Source organism: Tachypleus tridentatus, chromosome 7 (genome assembly GCF_004210375.1).
Source record: "Tachypleus tridentatus isolate NWPU-2018 chromosome 7, ASM421037v1, whole genome shotgun sequence".
NCBI classification, from domain to species: Eukaryota; Metazoa; Arthropoda; class Merostomata; order Xiphosura; family Limulidae; genus Tachypleus; species Tachypleus tridentatus.
The window spans coordinates 126,353,161-126,370,336 of NC_134831.1; the positions used below are offsets into that span (position 1 = coordinate 126,353,161).

The 17,176-nt window shown below is 35.8% G+C and overlaps 1 pseudogene across 1 annotated transcript; it reads left to right on the top strand.

Moving 5' to 3' along the window:
* Positions 1–4,072: 4,072 nt before the first annotated feature.
* LOC143257804 (four-jointed box protein 1-like) lies at positions 4,073–16,460 on the top strand (annotated as a pseudogene). The gene is made up of 5 exons (XR_013032000.1): positions 4,073–4,934; positions 7,667–7,842; positions 11,982–12,165; positions 13,566–13,724; positions 15,896–16,460. The product of XR_013032000.1 is annotated as a four-jointed box protein 1-like (transcript).
* Positions 16,461–17,176: the final 716 nt, after the last annotated feature.

Sequence of the window (17,176 nt, forward strand, 5' to 3'; positions counted from 1 at the left end):
GCTATAAAACTGATATATTTACTGTAAGTGACCATTCGTGATGAACATAAAGACAACGACTACGTTAGTTCTCGGCATGTGAATTACGACACTTTTATTTTATATAGGTTTATAAAATTGAACATATTCATGAAAGACCTTTACAGAGAAGGTGGTAAGGTAATCGACTTTATCATCTTTATCTTTTAACTGAAGTCACCTGTAAAGATAACATTTGGTCTCCACTGTTGAGAAATAGGCTGGATGATGTGCCATAGTTTGAAATATTGTTAAATAGGTACCGTATTGCTTTTCTTCGTAATATAAAACCTACATCGACCAATTAAAGGTTTCCTTTAAAACGTCGTAGTTCTAGTAGGTTTAGCGGTTATCTTATCTCGTTCTCTAAGAAAGACAGACAACATTAGATTTAGCTTAAACACTGAAAAACGAGCTTCCTTTAATTAGTCTTAGCATCTGTTCAGTGTATCTTATAATATGTGAAATGTTACAGTACATTTCAGAGCTGAATATTTGGTGCCACAAAAGTACATCACCATTTGTCAATGTGCCTCTTAAAAATAATTAGTTTCTATTGAGTTATTCGCGAATTATATCACCACATTGTTAAAATTCCGAATGGAAGAACACAATGAGTTGCTCATGAGGATTTCCCACGATTGTTAGCATTGTTACAATACGTAGGTTTAATATATTATGTTAAAATGATTTTGGAGCCTCACCACGTTGTTACAGTCCATGTCGCCTCGTCAGGTAATGCTTTATTTGACGATTGTAGGTTTTGACAATGTCCATGCAGCAAATATTATATTGAAAAAAAAAGCTCCAAAACCACTCCCATCATCTTGATACTTTCTATAGTGTGTATAGAACTTAGTGTAAGCGTAGGGCGATTCCCAGTGGGGACTTCAACTGTGTGTCCTCTTATGAAATAAGATATATACTCGTTTCGTTATTCAGCTGCTTGAGGTACACAATAATTGAATAGGCCGTATGTTCGGGAGCCTTATCTCGATGAAACAATCCCCGTTGGTCTTTTTTTTTTCAGATGGCGATCATTCTTAACTATGATGTATGTTATTGTCTAGAACACGTAGATGGGCTTTACCACTGATCTCTGTGTTCGCGGATTATCATCTGCTAGAAGACACCTAACTTTGCTTTCTAAACTAGGCTGTGTTTCCTACTGAATTTTCCTGATGATCCATATTCCTTTGTGTTTCGATACCTTCAGATACTAGGGATATCCTCGTCTTGAAATTCTAAATAGTTCATCTTAACACATTTTTATGGTCTAGGTGATATGGTGCTACTCAAAATCTATCGCCTTTTTGGAAGGATATGTAACAGTCCATTTCGAGTAGCATCATATCACCTACATAACGCCAAACAATATCAAAATGTAGTTTTATACATGCTGTTCTTCCAGGACTTTATTATAGTCAGTGGTATTCACGTGGCTTTCTAACTTGCATATTCAAAATCATTTTAAATCAACCTATGCATTTCTTTGTATAAGTAGAAAAACGTCTTTCAATGGTATGATGCAATTACACGTTGAAGATTTCTGAATATGATTAACTTAGTTCTTCAAGTGATGACTTATCAATATAACTGAAAAGTACCCTTAAGAAACCCAACAATAGTTTGTTAGTTATAATTTTTAGTGAAAAGGTTTATTCAGTCCCTAGCTTTCAAACTGCTAGATATCTATGTGTCAAAGATTAGAAAATATACATTTTAGTCCTAACTTTCGGATTTACAGACATCTGTTTGTCAAAGACTGGCAAAGGTAATACGAAAGCTGACGACTGAATATACTTTTTTTTTAAGAATAATGCGAATAAGCTTATAAGTCGTTTGTACACATTTCTTATTTATAGTTCTCAGTAAGGATGTGGGATTCCATAAATCAGTAGTTCCCTTGTAAGAGAAAACCCAAGTGTTGATTTGTAGCCTATAAACTTCCATTAAATGGCGAGATGGGTTAAGGCGTTCGACTCGTAATCTGAGGGTTACGGGTTTGAATCTCCTTCGCACCAAACATGCTCGCCCTTTCAGCCGTGGGGGCGTTATAATGTGACGATCAATCCCACTATTACTTGGTAAAAGTCTAGCCTAAGAGTTGGCGGTGGGTGATGCTGACTTGCTGCCTTCCCTCTAGTCTTACACTACTAAACTAGGGATGGCTAGCACAGATCTCGTGACCGGTGAGATGTGCATGTTCTGCTATTTTATTTAAATTCCTCTAACAAACTTATCAAGTAGAATCAGAAGAGGTGTCCTTTACAATGTGTAGTGAGCCCCCTAGTGACTAAGTAATAAAACTGATCGACTATAATGTTAAAATTCGGGGTTAGAGCCCTAGGTAGCCATTACATAGGTAATATTTGTACATTTTTGCACTTTACAACAAATGCAGCAATATCTTGTGAAGACGTAATATTGGCCTAGCATGGCTAGGTGGTTAAAGCAGTCGACTCGTAAACTAAGGGTCGCAAGTTCGAATCCCCGTCACACCAAATATGCTCTCTCTTTCAGTCATTGAATGTTATAATGTGGCGGTCAATCCCACTTTTCGTTGGCAAAAGAGTAGCCCAAGAATTGACGGTGGGTGGTGATGACTAGCTACCCTTCTAATCTTACACTGCTAAATTAGAAACGACTAGCGCAGATAGCCCTCGTGTAGCTTTACGCGAAATTCAAAATAAACCTAACCAATGTGCAACCTTTTTCAGTTAAGTCCAAGCTATAGTCGAGCTTATGCTAAAACGTCAATTTTATAGTTTTGTCTGTGATAACAACAGCAAACATTCAGAAACAAAGAACGTTAAGAAGGTTAAATCTGTTAGCAACTAGTTTTGTACAACACCGTGTAATCAAAATATTTAGGACGGTGTTTGAGGAAGCTGTATAGGGGAAGTTTAATGACAATGTAGTCGTTGTGAGGTGTGTGGGAAACAGTTTTTTAATTAAATATTATGTGCAGCAGACATGACTTGGTTTTGACTTCAGTTTTAAAACCTAAATTATTATAGTTATTGTGAAATTTCCTGGGCATTTTCTATTTGTAATAAACACTTCGTCAAACGCAATTTTTAACAGTATTTGTTGTTATTGTCAGTAGGTCGATCCAACCTTATTGAACAAACCGTAGAATAGGTGTCATGAATTTAAAACTTAGTTTATGTTCCACGTAATTATAACTTACTAAACTCAAACTTGGACATCTGTAAAACCTTCTACTAGCATTTTTTCCTATAATCACGCATTTGATCATTCTGCAACCTCCGTAAAGGTGAAGTCCATGAATGTTAACATGTATAATTTCTAGTTATTCCACATACATGACATACGTATATTGGTTTTGAACTTGAAGAGAACATGTATAAGCTAAACATAAAGAGGTCCTATATAAAATGCATAGTAAATTTACCATAGAGTGAAGGGTGTGTAACAAACGAGTAGAAAACCTACTATTTCAGAATTTTACTTCAACTTTTTTTTGACTCGTGTTATGTTAAACATTCATTGTCCATTTTCTTTTCCCATCCAGGTCTTATAAATCATTGTTTTGGAACGAGGGACTCACTTCAATGGTTACTGTTGGAAGAAACGATTCAGCAGAAGAAACTGTTTCTATTTTTAAATAAAAGTGATGATATGTGAAGAAGAGTTTGAAACTTATCCAATAGCGAGGCTCAGAGTTAATATGGATATCTAAGAGTTTGAAGCTCATCCCATAGCGAGGCTCAGAGTTAATATGGATATCTAAGAGTTTGAAGCTCATCCCATAGCGAGGCCCAGAGTTAATATGGATATCTAAGAGTTTGAAGCTCATCCCATAGCGAGGCCCAGAGTTAATATGGATATCTAAGAGTTTGAAGCTCATCCCATAGCGAGACTCAGAGTTAATATGGATATCTAAGAGTTTGAAGCTCATCCCATAGCGAGACTCAGAGTTAATATGGATATCTAAGAGTTTGAAGCTCATCCCATAGCGAGACTCAGAGTTAATATGGATCTCTACCACAAGGGGTAACCTCCCAGAATGAAAGTGTTTACGATACGTATGTATCACTTGATAGCAGCGAGTGGATTTCTGTCTGTGACTTTCTTGATGGTATGTACGTTCATAACAATCCAACAAAAACATTTTTCTTTTAGTAAAAAGGAGTTGGCAGTTTTAAATAAAGAATCGTATTTTCCAAGGAAATTAAAACGAACGTACGGTAAATACGAGATACCCAATTTACCGTATTACCTTTTGTATCGAAGTCGATACAGTGCGGAATCAAATCGTGGTCCTGTCGGAGGGAAAGACTTCAAGATAGTGAAACTAGATAATACCGCATACAGTGAGACAGCACACGAAAGAAATGGAAAGTCAGCCTCAAAACCTGCAAACTTAGTGTCGTTAAGACTTCCTAAGGGAAAGAGAAGAACACGAAACTCACGTGTAATTCAAGGACGTCGGCAAGAGAAAAGTTTTGTCTCGGCAAAAGAAGGCGTGAAAGATTCATTTACATCGGAAGGAAACGTTACAGAATTGTTACTTTACTCAGTAAATAAACAACAGTTGAACACGTTAAAAGACAATACAGATTCATATAAAGAAGTGCTCCGAGAGCAACTTCTGAATGGAGAGGAAAGGTGGATCAAGTCAGTTAACAAACTCTTAATTCCTTTTGGAATACGTGTTAGTAGCAACACGTTTTCAGCAAAGGACGTAAAAGTAAACCAGTACAAAGTCCCTCCAACTTTGAAAGTATCCTTGGTTTCGTTGGAGAAGAAAATACCCAAATTTCAGGTTCCCTTTGATATTTCTGGTCGTCGGTCCAGGACGTCTGTTGGTGTTCAGAATTTTAAAGGGATTCCAGTAGTGGAAGATGACATATTTTGGTCAGAAGAAGTAGATTCATTGGTCTCAAAAGGTGTGTTACTTGTGAGTTCAAATATTTCATTTCAAAGATTTGTTGATTGTTTGTAATTAAACACAAAACCACACAAAGAGCCATCTTTGCTCTGCCCACCACGGGTATCGAAACCCGATTTCTACAGGGTAAATCCACAGACATACCGCTGTGTCACTCGAGGGCCATTTCAAAGAAGAATCTTTTAAACAGACTGTTGATGTTCTCCTAAGTTCTTTACAATTTGATCGACGTCTGTCCAATACACACAGTTTGTTTGTTTTTGAATTTCGCGCAAAGCTACTCGAGGGCTATCTGCGCTAGCCGTCCCTAATTTAGCAGTGTAACACTAGAGGGAAGGCAGCTAGTCATCACCATCTACTCCCAATCCTTGGGCTACTCTTTTACCAACGAATTGTGAGATTGACTGTCACATTTTAACGCCCCCACGGCTGGGAGGGCGAGCATGTTTGGTGCGACCGGGATTCGAACCCGCGACCCTCGAATTACGAGTCGAACGCCTAACCACACTTGGCCATGCCGGGCCAATACAGACAGTAAATGTTTTCTAACACATGTCTTGCTGTGACGGATACGATGTAATTTACGTATCTTAATAAGCTCGGTAGACTCAGCAGATAACCCGATATGGCTTTGCTATAAGAAAACACACCTACCCACACACTCTTAATAAGCTTTAGGAAAGAGCATTCACGATTGGTATTCGCTTGAAAAATAGTTGATTTGTATTTTTTCGCTTGTTAGGCCTAGGTTAGATACTGCAATATATAGCTTTTCGAAGTTTATATTCACCACTTCCCAAAATTAGATGAGCCATTGTAAAATCTGACTTACATATTTTAATATTTCGGCTAAAACATGGAATAAAATTTAGTAATTTTCGTTATTGTATGAGAGAAGCAATTTAGAACTTGGGTCTGAAATTCAGGCTTTTTTGTGCCAGTTCATTATACACCATAACGTCATTGTACAAAAACATTCTTCCACCTATGTTTGCAGATTCCGACCGCTAGAAACCGGGTTTCGATACCCATTGTAGGCAGAGCACAGATAGTCCATTGTCCAGCTTTGTGCTTAATCACAAACAGATAAACAAAACGTCTATTGCTAGGCCCGGCATGGCCAGGCGATTAGGGCACTCGACTCGTAATCTGAGGGACACAGGTTCGAATCTCTATTACACCAAACTTGCTCGCCCTTTCAGCCATGGGCGGGTTATAAAGCGACGGTCAATCTCAATATTCTTTGGTAAAGAGTAGCCCAAAAGTTGAAGGTGGGTGGTGATGATTACCTACCCTTCTAGCCTTACACTGATAAATTAGGAACCGTTAGAACAGATAGGTCTCGTGAAGCTTTACGCGAAATTCAAAATAAACCATATGTTGCTCTATAACGTTTTGCTCTGAGCCCTTTCACAGATTTTTCTTTGGTAAAATCCTAAATGGACATTGGAGTTAAACACTACATTTTCTTAGCGAAAGATTTATAAGATTAAAATAACGGTTTATTTTGTTCATCCTTCTATTTCTCGATGTTCCTCATATTGCCTTTGACGAATCCATAACTAATTGCGCGTAGTCCCCCCCCCACAAAGTACACACGCTATTGTAAAATGTAAATATTCCAGAAATACAAATTAACGGATGAGCAGAGACACAAATAAAAAGACGCAAAATTTACATTCTAATGTACACATATCAATTTGAAACCTGTTACGAAGACTTACTGTTTTGATAAAATCGAAAGTAGAAACATGTACAAAGTAATTAATAAAAAAAAATAACTGATTAGTTTTTTTACAAACTATATTACCTTTTAAATACGTTTAGTTGTTAGTGTACAAAGTCATTATTTGATAACAATAATAATATAAAATCACTTGCTCCACTGCAGGATCCACTGGCGTCCTTATGATTTGTAGAAGCCCCAGTGTTCCGATCAGACTCCTCCATTAAACCCAGTTACTTCTTTAGTTATCACTAGGGAATTCTCACCTGTTAAAACAGCAACAATAAACAGGTACTTTGGTACCTGAGCATGTGTGGTAATGTTATATGAGTTAGGATAGGAACAAAGTGTCGAAAATGTCGTTCTGAGATCCAGAAAGGATAAAATACACAGATTCCGTTGCTAGAGTCTGGCTCATTGATCCAGAAAATATACTCTCACATCCCATAATATCTGAGTGATTTTCATAGCGTGTTTTAAACCTCAGACGCCCCTTGGTAAGAAGGCTATGCCATACAGACAAGGACAACCTCGAGTCATTCCAAGTGTGCCTGCCAAGCTCAGTATTTTTAACTTAACAAATGTGCAAGGAGTGAGCTGGACATACAAACAATATCACAAGCTGAATTAATATAGGATTCTACAAATGTATTTTAGCATTATAAAATACAAGTAACACAGAAAATATCCCAACGTGGTTTCGCTATAAAGCAAACAAACTTATTATTTAAATATTTATAGTACATGAAGCGTGATTTCGCTCCATTAAAATAGAAATGTCGTTAATAGTAATTGTTACTCAAGATAATTTTACAGTTCTACATCAAATTCATCAAAACTTAATTGCTACGTACTTCAGTGTTTATTATTGTAAACCAGACAAAATTATTAACGTTATGAATTTTACTGCTTAGGTAGCTCTGGCATTTTTCAACACGAATGTTAATAGTTTGGTGTTAAAGAACTTTCTCAGGAACGCAATTAATATGCCTTTTTCAAATTAGGTGTTACCGACAATGAAGTTTGGGATTTTATTTATCGAATGCGCCACCTACAAGTTGTGCAAATAGAGCCCCCTACATGGAATCGTTGTGGGAGACCTAAAATCAGTACGTTACCTTTCAAGATGGATCTCACGTCTGTGCCAGATACAGGGCACCTCATGACTACTTAATACAAGGTAAAGAAAAATTAATTTTATGAACCATTTGTAGAAACAATACAAAATTCATCACCATATGACTAAAGCTCTTCTGGTACAAAAGGTTATTTCTCAGTTCAGCACTTTAAAATCACTTTTCGTTTTTGCCTTTAATTAAAGAATTTGTCGAAGTTCCTTTTCAACTAAACTGGTAAAATACAAGATCAAAGCCGAAATAATATATTAGATTTCCAAGCGATGCAACGAATCAAAAATATTTTGTTTTGTTTTTTGTAGTATTCGTACAGCTACAAATACTATAAAAATTATTTCTTTAAAGATTGCATAGTTTTAATAGATGTTGTAAAACCTTCTTTTAAGAATTTGTGAACATTTTAATTTTAGACCATAGTGACGTATGTATAAGTATTCATACTTATTGACTATCCATGATTCTTTTCCTTGGTTGATTTGCTCATTATCAAAATGGTCTTTATTTCTGGTTGTTGAATAATCTATTGGTGTGCTCAATTATGGTTTCGACTGACAATCATTTCGCTAGTTAGAGAACAGTGTCAATATGATTGTTTAAATTTTTACAGTGTTTATTACAGTCGATTTTTTTGTTCACTCACGTTTCTTTCAGAATTCATATTAAGAATCAAAGATACTAAACTTTCCAACAAATATTACTATAATTGAAAAAAAAAGCCAAAGAATATTCTCAGAAATGTTACTTTCAATGATTCACGATATAATTTAAATCATAGTATTAAAAAGTATATATGTGAATCTACTTACACACCTGTGATTTGGTTGGGTGGTGGTAAACCAACCCATTAATTGTCTGACCACAGCAGTAAAATATAGTATGACGTTTCACACCCATGATTAAAGTATTTTGGGTACAAGATCTGTGTTTATTTGGTATAGTACTGACCCTATTAGCTCCAAGGTCCTGATGTGTTTATTTGGTATAGTACTTACCCTATTAGCTCCAAGGTCCTGATGTGTTTATTTGGTATAGTACTGACCCTATTAGCCCTAAGGTCCTGGTGTGTTTATTTGGTATAGTACTGACCCTATTAGCCCCAAGGTCCTGATGCGTTTATTTGGTATAGTACTGACCCTATTAGCCCCAAGGTCCTGATGTGTTTATTTGGTATAGTACTGACCCTATTAGCCCCAAGGTCCTGATGCGTTTATTTGGTATAAAGCCAACACAATTTCACAAACACTTTATTCCTACCTACGTAAAACCGACTCACGCACACCACAAATATACGGCATCCCCAAACCTCATAAACCAGATTGTCCATTACGACCAATAATGTCCACATATGAATCGTTTAATTACAATCTTGGTAAATACATAGCATGGGCATTCTCCAGATATGTAACATCAGCCAGCTCATTCACCAAAGACTCTTTTAATTTCAAGTCTAATCTAAGTCAACTTAATCATAAAGCCTTAATGGCCAGTTTCGATGTTATATCCCTCTTTACAGAAGTTCCAACCACTGAAGCCTGCAAGATAGCCTTAGAACTCTATATCCGAGACCCTAACCCAACTATAGAAATTCCCAGTAACCAGTTAGCAACCCTCATAGAATTCACCACGATAAAGACAAACTTCATGTTCAACGACCAAAACTATATACAAACAAACGGCCTAAGCATGGGCAACCCAGTATCACCAGTTCTAGCCAATATTTTTGACACAAGTTGAAACACAAGCAATTAACACAGCATTACAACCACCACTATACTGGTATAGATATGTAGATGACACGGTAGCGGGATTCAAATCTACAGAACACATACTTAATTTTTTCAATCACATTAACTCTATACATCCCAACATCAACTTCACATGTGAACAGGAAGAAAACAATCAAATATCATTTCTTAACCTCAAAATTACAAGAACTGATACACAATTTCAAACAGAAATCCACCGAAAAATCACCCATACTGGACTATACATTCCTTGGGACTCAGCACATGAAACAAAACAAAAACTCAACATACTAAGAAACCAAAAACACAGCCATAAAACTATGCTCACCAGATAAAATTAACGATGAATTAGACAAAATAAAACAATACTTCACCAACATCAATAAGTTTCCTCCACAAACCGTAGAAAACATTATACGCACACACCTAGACAGAAAGCAAAATCAACCAACTAAAGTAAATACAGCTCACGAATCAAAAAACCACGAAACCATATACTGCTGTATACCATATATTCCCGACATCAGCAAACAAATAACCAACATTTGGCAAAATTAGTCACAAAATATGACATTCCAATTAATACCAAATTTATTCAAAACCCCGGCACAAAACTGAGGTCTATACTATGTAAAAACTACACTGACAAACACCACACCAACATTATTTATAAAATACAATGTAATAACTGCCACGACTTCTATATTGAGAAACAAGTAGAAAAATGGAAACCAGATTCAAAGAACATAAAAGTCACCTTCACACGTTTTCGAACACTGCAAGTCAAATAAACACAACATAACCATAGAAAACACTCAAATACTAAATAAAGAAACAAACATAAACAAACGTAAAATTAAAGAAGCCTTACTTATACAACAACTTAAACCCAAAATAAACCAATATAAAGGAACGCCTTTATACCTATATTAATATAATAAATAAAATTATATATTCAAACATCTAATACCGCCCTCTACATTTCGACACACAGTTACACAACCCCTTTCAAACATGTGGTCAGCTTCCGGTCAGTTACCTCTTTCTTTGTGAACCTGACGATGACCGAAGAAGGTCGAAACGTTGTTCGCTCTTCTATGTAAAGTGTTTTCTCAGCCCAAACGAGCCGTTTTTGCATATAAATTTCTCAACAAGTGGGTTTCTCGTCATCACTGATTATTATTTCATCCTGGTGTGTTTATTTGGTATAGTACTGACCCTATTAGCCCCAAGGTCCTGATGTGTTTATTTGGTATAGTACTGACCCTATTAGCCCCAAGGTCCTGATGCGTTTATTTGGTATATTACTGACCCTATTAGCTCCAAGGTCCTGATGCGTTTATTTGGTATAGTACTTACCCTATTAGCTCCAAGGTCCTGATGTGTTTATTTGGTATAGTACTGACCCTATTAGCCTCAAGGTCCTGATGCGATTATTTGGTATAGTACTGACCCTATTAGCCCCAAGGTTCTGATGCGTTTATTTGGTATATTACTGACCCTATTAGCCCCAAGGTTCTGATGTGTTTATTTAGTATATTACTGACCCTATTAGCCCCAAGGTCCTCAAGTAAACCCTCAATTCCAAGATTTTTTTTGTCACTCACTGTTTTATTTTTTAAACTGGTATTCGTTTAATCCTCGATTTTCAAACTTTGATATGTTCGTAATTTCTAATTTTTTATTTATGTTTTTAATACACGTACGTTTAAAGGTATACAAATATGTATAAAACATTAAAACATAAGTTGTTTTTTTTACTGTTTTAAATTAATTTATTCTACCAGTTTTGTGATGTCAGAGGTCGTCATTCTTCAGGAAATAGTTTCATTGATAATTTATAACAAAAAAAAACATATAAATACCACTTTAAGTAAACATAAATAACGTAAATTAAATACATATACTTTCCAAATGTACAAACAGCTAACACAGCTGGCCCGGCATGGCCAATCGTGTAAAGGCGTTCGACTCGTAATCCGAAGATCGCGGGTTCGAATCCCGGTCGCATTAAACATGCTCGCCCATTTCAGCCGTTGGGGCGTTATAAAGTTACAATCAATCGCACTATTCGTTGGTAAAAGAGTAGCCCATGAGTTGGCGGTGAGTGGTGATGACTAGCTACCTTCCCTCTAGTCTTACACTGCTAAATTAGGGACAGCGCAGATAGCCCTCGTGTAGCTTTGCCCGAAATTCAAAACAAACAAACAAACAAACTACCACATCTTAAATCTCAGTTTTCTAAATCACTACCTTTATTATCATGTTTTTTTGATAATTTTACCCTCTCATTTCTGACCTTTTTTTCCAAACATTAAAATAGTAAGTATGTCTGTAACAATTTAGTGGTTTGAGGGTTGTTGTTTTTTATCAGTTAGGTTTTGGATAAATAACTCCTTACAACGAGATATATCAGATGATCACGTATTTATTTTCAGGGGAACTTTTATCCTTCTACTTGTCACGTCTTCTCGGCATACATCACGTCCCAGCAGTGACTCTTTCAGTACCGAATATTGGTGAGCAGTGGAAAAAAAACAATATTTCGAACTTTCTGTCCAGATCTGGATGGGTATTAAACTCAACCGTTGCTTTAATACAGTGGATCGATCATCTCGAACGGTAAGGCTTACGTTTTAATAAAAAATACACGTTTTCTCTCTTTTCAACTTCGAAAAGTAATCTTTGATCGCTTGGCATTATGTGTATTCCATAAAGGAAATTTATTTTGTGAATCACTTGAGTAATTTAGACAATTTCAGTATTTCAATACGTGGATAAATGTATTTAGGTTATGTTGAATTAAAGAATAACATCGAACAACTAAACATCAACCTAAGGCCCGATCTGATCACGTGGTTCAGGCACTCGACTCGTAATCCGAGGGTTGCGGGTTCGAATCCCCGTCACACCAAACATACTTGCCATTTCAGACGTGGGGGCGTTATAATGTGATGGTCAATCCCACTATTTATTGGTAAAAGAGTCGCCCAAGAGTTGGCGGTAGGTGGTGATGACTAATTGCCTTCTCTCTAGTCTTTCTCTGCTAATTTAAGGACGGCTAGTGCAGATAGCCCTCATGTTGCTCTGCGCGAAATAAAAAACAAACAAACATCAACCCAGTGACAATAGAGGAAGAGGTCTTTTTTGCACCTGACATCCGGGTATGTTGGAAATTATACTGCTATCTTAAAGTGTTCTTATTTATAACAAACAGAACTCGTTGATTCGTGAGCCTAGTGCTAAGAATGATATTCTTAACTTCTTGTGAGTTTCAGTAACATTCCTGTAAGTTTTCTTCTTGGAATGCTCGTTAAAATTTGTGTTGATTAGTGAAAATACGTTCATAGACTTTCGAAAATAAATGAATTGCATGATATGGCCAGTTACTGGTAAAAGAAAAATATTCTGAAAGTACACAAATTTTTTCCACCTTCATTATAAGTGAAAGTCTCAAGAGGACTTCTAATATTATTTTGATGGCTGAAATATTTTTCATCGTACACCATTGTAACGATACTATTCTCGTTTGCCTCTTGTTAAGTTTAAAGATACACGTGAACTTTCTGTACTGTGTCTACTATGAATACTGACATCCGATTTGTTTCTTTAAAAAAAAATCCCAGTCTTACCTCTTAACCGCCAGGGGGCAAGAATTATTGATATCTGCTCAACGCCATTAACATATTCAACATTAAAATAAAAGGTTTGATATTAAAAGTGTAGCCCTGGTTCCTTTCTGTTTCATCTCTCATTAATTGTACAAAATATGTTTTTAGCGTTGTTTACAGATTGGAATGGCCCATCAGCTGCTGACGTTTCTCAAGTGAGGGTGTAATATCTAACGAGAGGTTAGGGTTTGTCATTGATGTAGTCACATCCAGAGAGAGGTTACTGTAACCCTATTGTTTAAGAAATTGCCCAGCCACCGAGTTCAGTAGTAACAGCATCTCCCACGTTTCGTTATTCTGATATTTAGATGTCCATGAAAATCGTCTTTTCGATTATTTTCTATCCCACAGGGAGAGAATGCCAAAAGTCCTGCACCATGCTTTAGAAAAACAACAAACAATTTCTCGAAAAACTTTGGAACTTCGCAACCTAAGCATAGAACAACTTGTAGAGCTTGCGCAGTGGAGTGATCTGATTATTTTTGACTACGTCACTGGGAATTACGATAGGTAAGACTTGCATGAACCAAACATTTTAGTTTATACGAGGTTATAAATGTTTTACACGAATTTTGTCGTTTAACCTGAAAGCCCCATCGGGAAGAACATAAGTATTTTCAACGGAGAAAAACGAAATGAGATGTAGTTCTGTATAACACTACTTACGTTTTTCACATTACCTAACTTGTAGCTGGTTCCATGCGCTTCTGGATAAGCCATAAGATACATTTGTTTTTAAATTAACTAGTCTCAGTATATCCTTTGGTGATATTAAGATAACCTATCAAAAGTTATGTCATGATGCACGTATTATTGTTAAGAAAAGTCTAAATGTATCTAGTTCAATATACATTATTCGTTAGAGTAAGAAGTGTTAACCACAACTCCGTTTCATAACAGTGAATTTAACGTGACGAAAATACTACCAACAAGGAACTTTATAAGCTGGCAGCTGGGGTCCCTAATAATACCCTGGGAAAGATTCATTACTAAGTTTCTTGTTGTTGCAAAGTTGCCTCATTTGACAATGGAATAAATAATGGATTTTTAATATATTCCAATGTTTGTGTGTCATTGTATAATTGTCTCCTTTGACAATAGAATGAACAATGGATTTCCAGTATCTTCCAACATTTATGTATTGTTGGAATAAATAATGGATCTTTAATATCTTCCAATATATGTGTTTTGTATTAATGGCAAAGCTACTAATACTATCTGCTACCGTTTTTAATTGTGAACTACTGACCAGAGGGAAGGCAGACAGCCAGCAGCCCCCCTCCATTTACGTTAATAGATCGAATATCATTCTTATAATGCACCCCAAGGTTAAAGTATTCCATTAAAGAATAAACACAGTTTAAATAAAGGTTTGTAAAAATTTCGAGAATAGAAAAACTGTATGTAGGAGTTACCCAGTCTCTTATTTAAACAGCGAAAACACAACAGCTAATTTATAAAGCCTTCTAAAACTTTTCTGTCAATACATAAATGTGAAAGACTAAATTAATGTAATACATCTCGATATGATAAGCTAGATTTATTAACCCCACCAAAAAAGTACGAATACAATACCAGTTGTAACATAAATAACAAAGACTATAGAAAGCTGCTTTCTACCATTGTAAAATCACAAACATACCGTTTATTATGAATTCGGAAAGAACTAAAGAAGTCAGCAAGAGGAAATTATGACAGAATTTAAACTAACTCTCGTCCGAGAGCAGAGACAGCAAGAGTTGAACAGTTGGCTTCTTCCTACTGCGAAATTAAACATGGAAGTAAATTAAGCTCCTGCATAGAGATACGAGAGATGTAAGAACTATAATAATAAAGTATAACACTAACATGGGAATGTTGGAACGATACCGTCTTGCTATTCATTCACCGAAATAATACACTACACTCGTATGTATTTGTGGTTGATTATTCGTGTCAGCTGTGGACGGCTTATGCACCAGCGACATGTCAAACAACTTATTGAAACAGACCTGCTTCTTGTTGGTTCAGAATGGGTGCAGTTGAAGCTCTCCTTAAAGTCTACAAGCTTAAAGAAAATACGTCATCACGTGGTGAACAATGACAACCGGTAGCGCGAGGAAAAGCAACAACAAAAAAAAATCCAAGCTTTCGCGTAGCCTAGATAAAGACTTTCGCTATGGTGAAATATCTATTGACACCTAAAACAGACAAGTTTTAAACTTTATCTAAGAGGTTGCACGAAATAGATGTTGAAAATGTAAGATTGATTTGAGAAATTTAATTAAAAATAAGATTACAGTTTAAGCACTTGTATAAATACATGTTCCTGTTGGCTTGTGCTTATGTGGATAACAAATACTTATTTTCACCAATAGAACTGTTATAATCCTTCTGTTTGTTTACTTTATGTTGAACAGGCCAACGGAAGCAAAATAAAGTTATTTTTGCAAGAAGTATAATTTATTAGTGAAGGGGTTGTAATTAACTTTGACCATACTAATGGTCAAACCAACTGCACGATAATTAAGTCAGACCAACTAAGATTTGCTTAGTAATAGAAATGTTGTTATTAAATGAAACTATTAAACTTACTTTAAAATGCTTTTAGATTCACAAGACTGACTGCATACTTGTACAGTTAGTTAGTTAAATGCTAAAATTAGGCTAACAATAAAAGGATTTTTCTTTCCACGTGCCAGGGTGGCAAGCATGCAAGATGCAGCAGATCGAGAGAAGAAACCTTCCATATTGGAAGAAACCATCCACAATCTCGTGAAATCTCGTAAGACTAACGCCATCTGGTTGATTGATAACGAAAGTGGTTTGTTGGACAGTTATTCTCTTTTATATGGAGATACAACAGCAGAGAATCGAGAGTCTCGATTTATTTCATTTCATGAGGAGGTATTAAAAACAATTTGCATATTTCGCAAGTCAACAGTTAGTCATTTACTTTGGCTTTACCACCAAAAATATCCTCACAAGGTACTAGTAGAATTTACAGAACAATACGAGCCTCTGTTTAAGAGGTTGCCAAGCATATACGTAAACAAACAATTTGTTAAACGTTTCCACGAACGTCTTCGAAACGTTTACAGTCACATTGAAACGTGCAAGTTACAGTTTGGTGTTCTGATGTTGTGACGTATGTATAATATTTATCTAACGTTCTCAATATGCGCGAATTTTTATATGTTACATACAAATTTCACAGGAGGTGAGGACTAATTTATGTTGGATGTCAAATAAAATGTGTGAAGTGATCGTGGTAGTTTCTTACCGCTGTTTTAATAAAATGTCAATAACGAATATAAAGCCAAAAACATCATACAAATACTGCTAGAACAGATTGAAGTACACAAACTTTTAATTGTTTTGGTTTTTCCTTTTCTCGATAATCTTATAATTAAGGCCTTAAATTGTTGTTGCTTGTATATTTGGAACCAGGTGTTTCAGTCATCTACTAAACGTGACATAATTAGGAAAAAAAAAAAAAACTAAATGTTTCTGTACCTTGGTTTGAAAAGTCTAAGTTGATTTTATGGGCTCTCGAGGTTTGATTTTGGTCGTCACTTTTAAAAGACGAGTTGGGCGACTTACGTCTGTACCATTATAAAAGCATTTAACATAACCAGAATCAACGTGAGCACCTTTTTTGTACAAATTTACAACCACTACCTAACGGGCACGTTCACGGTATACAAAATTACTTCCAAAACGTTTGTATGAAAATGATCTGCTATGTAAAACAAATCGTTCTTGCATACATAATACAAATAAACCTAGGATCTCGTCCCAGTAAATACCTACAAATCTATAGAAGGGTTACGTTAATCTGGAATTTAATTATATTAGTTTAAAATACTAATAGTATATTAAGTTAATAAGTGTACAATCTATTCTTAAATGGGTAAAATTAGAAGTACGAGGTCATGGAAGGAACCGTTTGCGAATGTGTACAACTTTCGGTAAAATAAAAC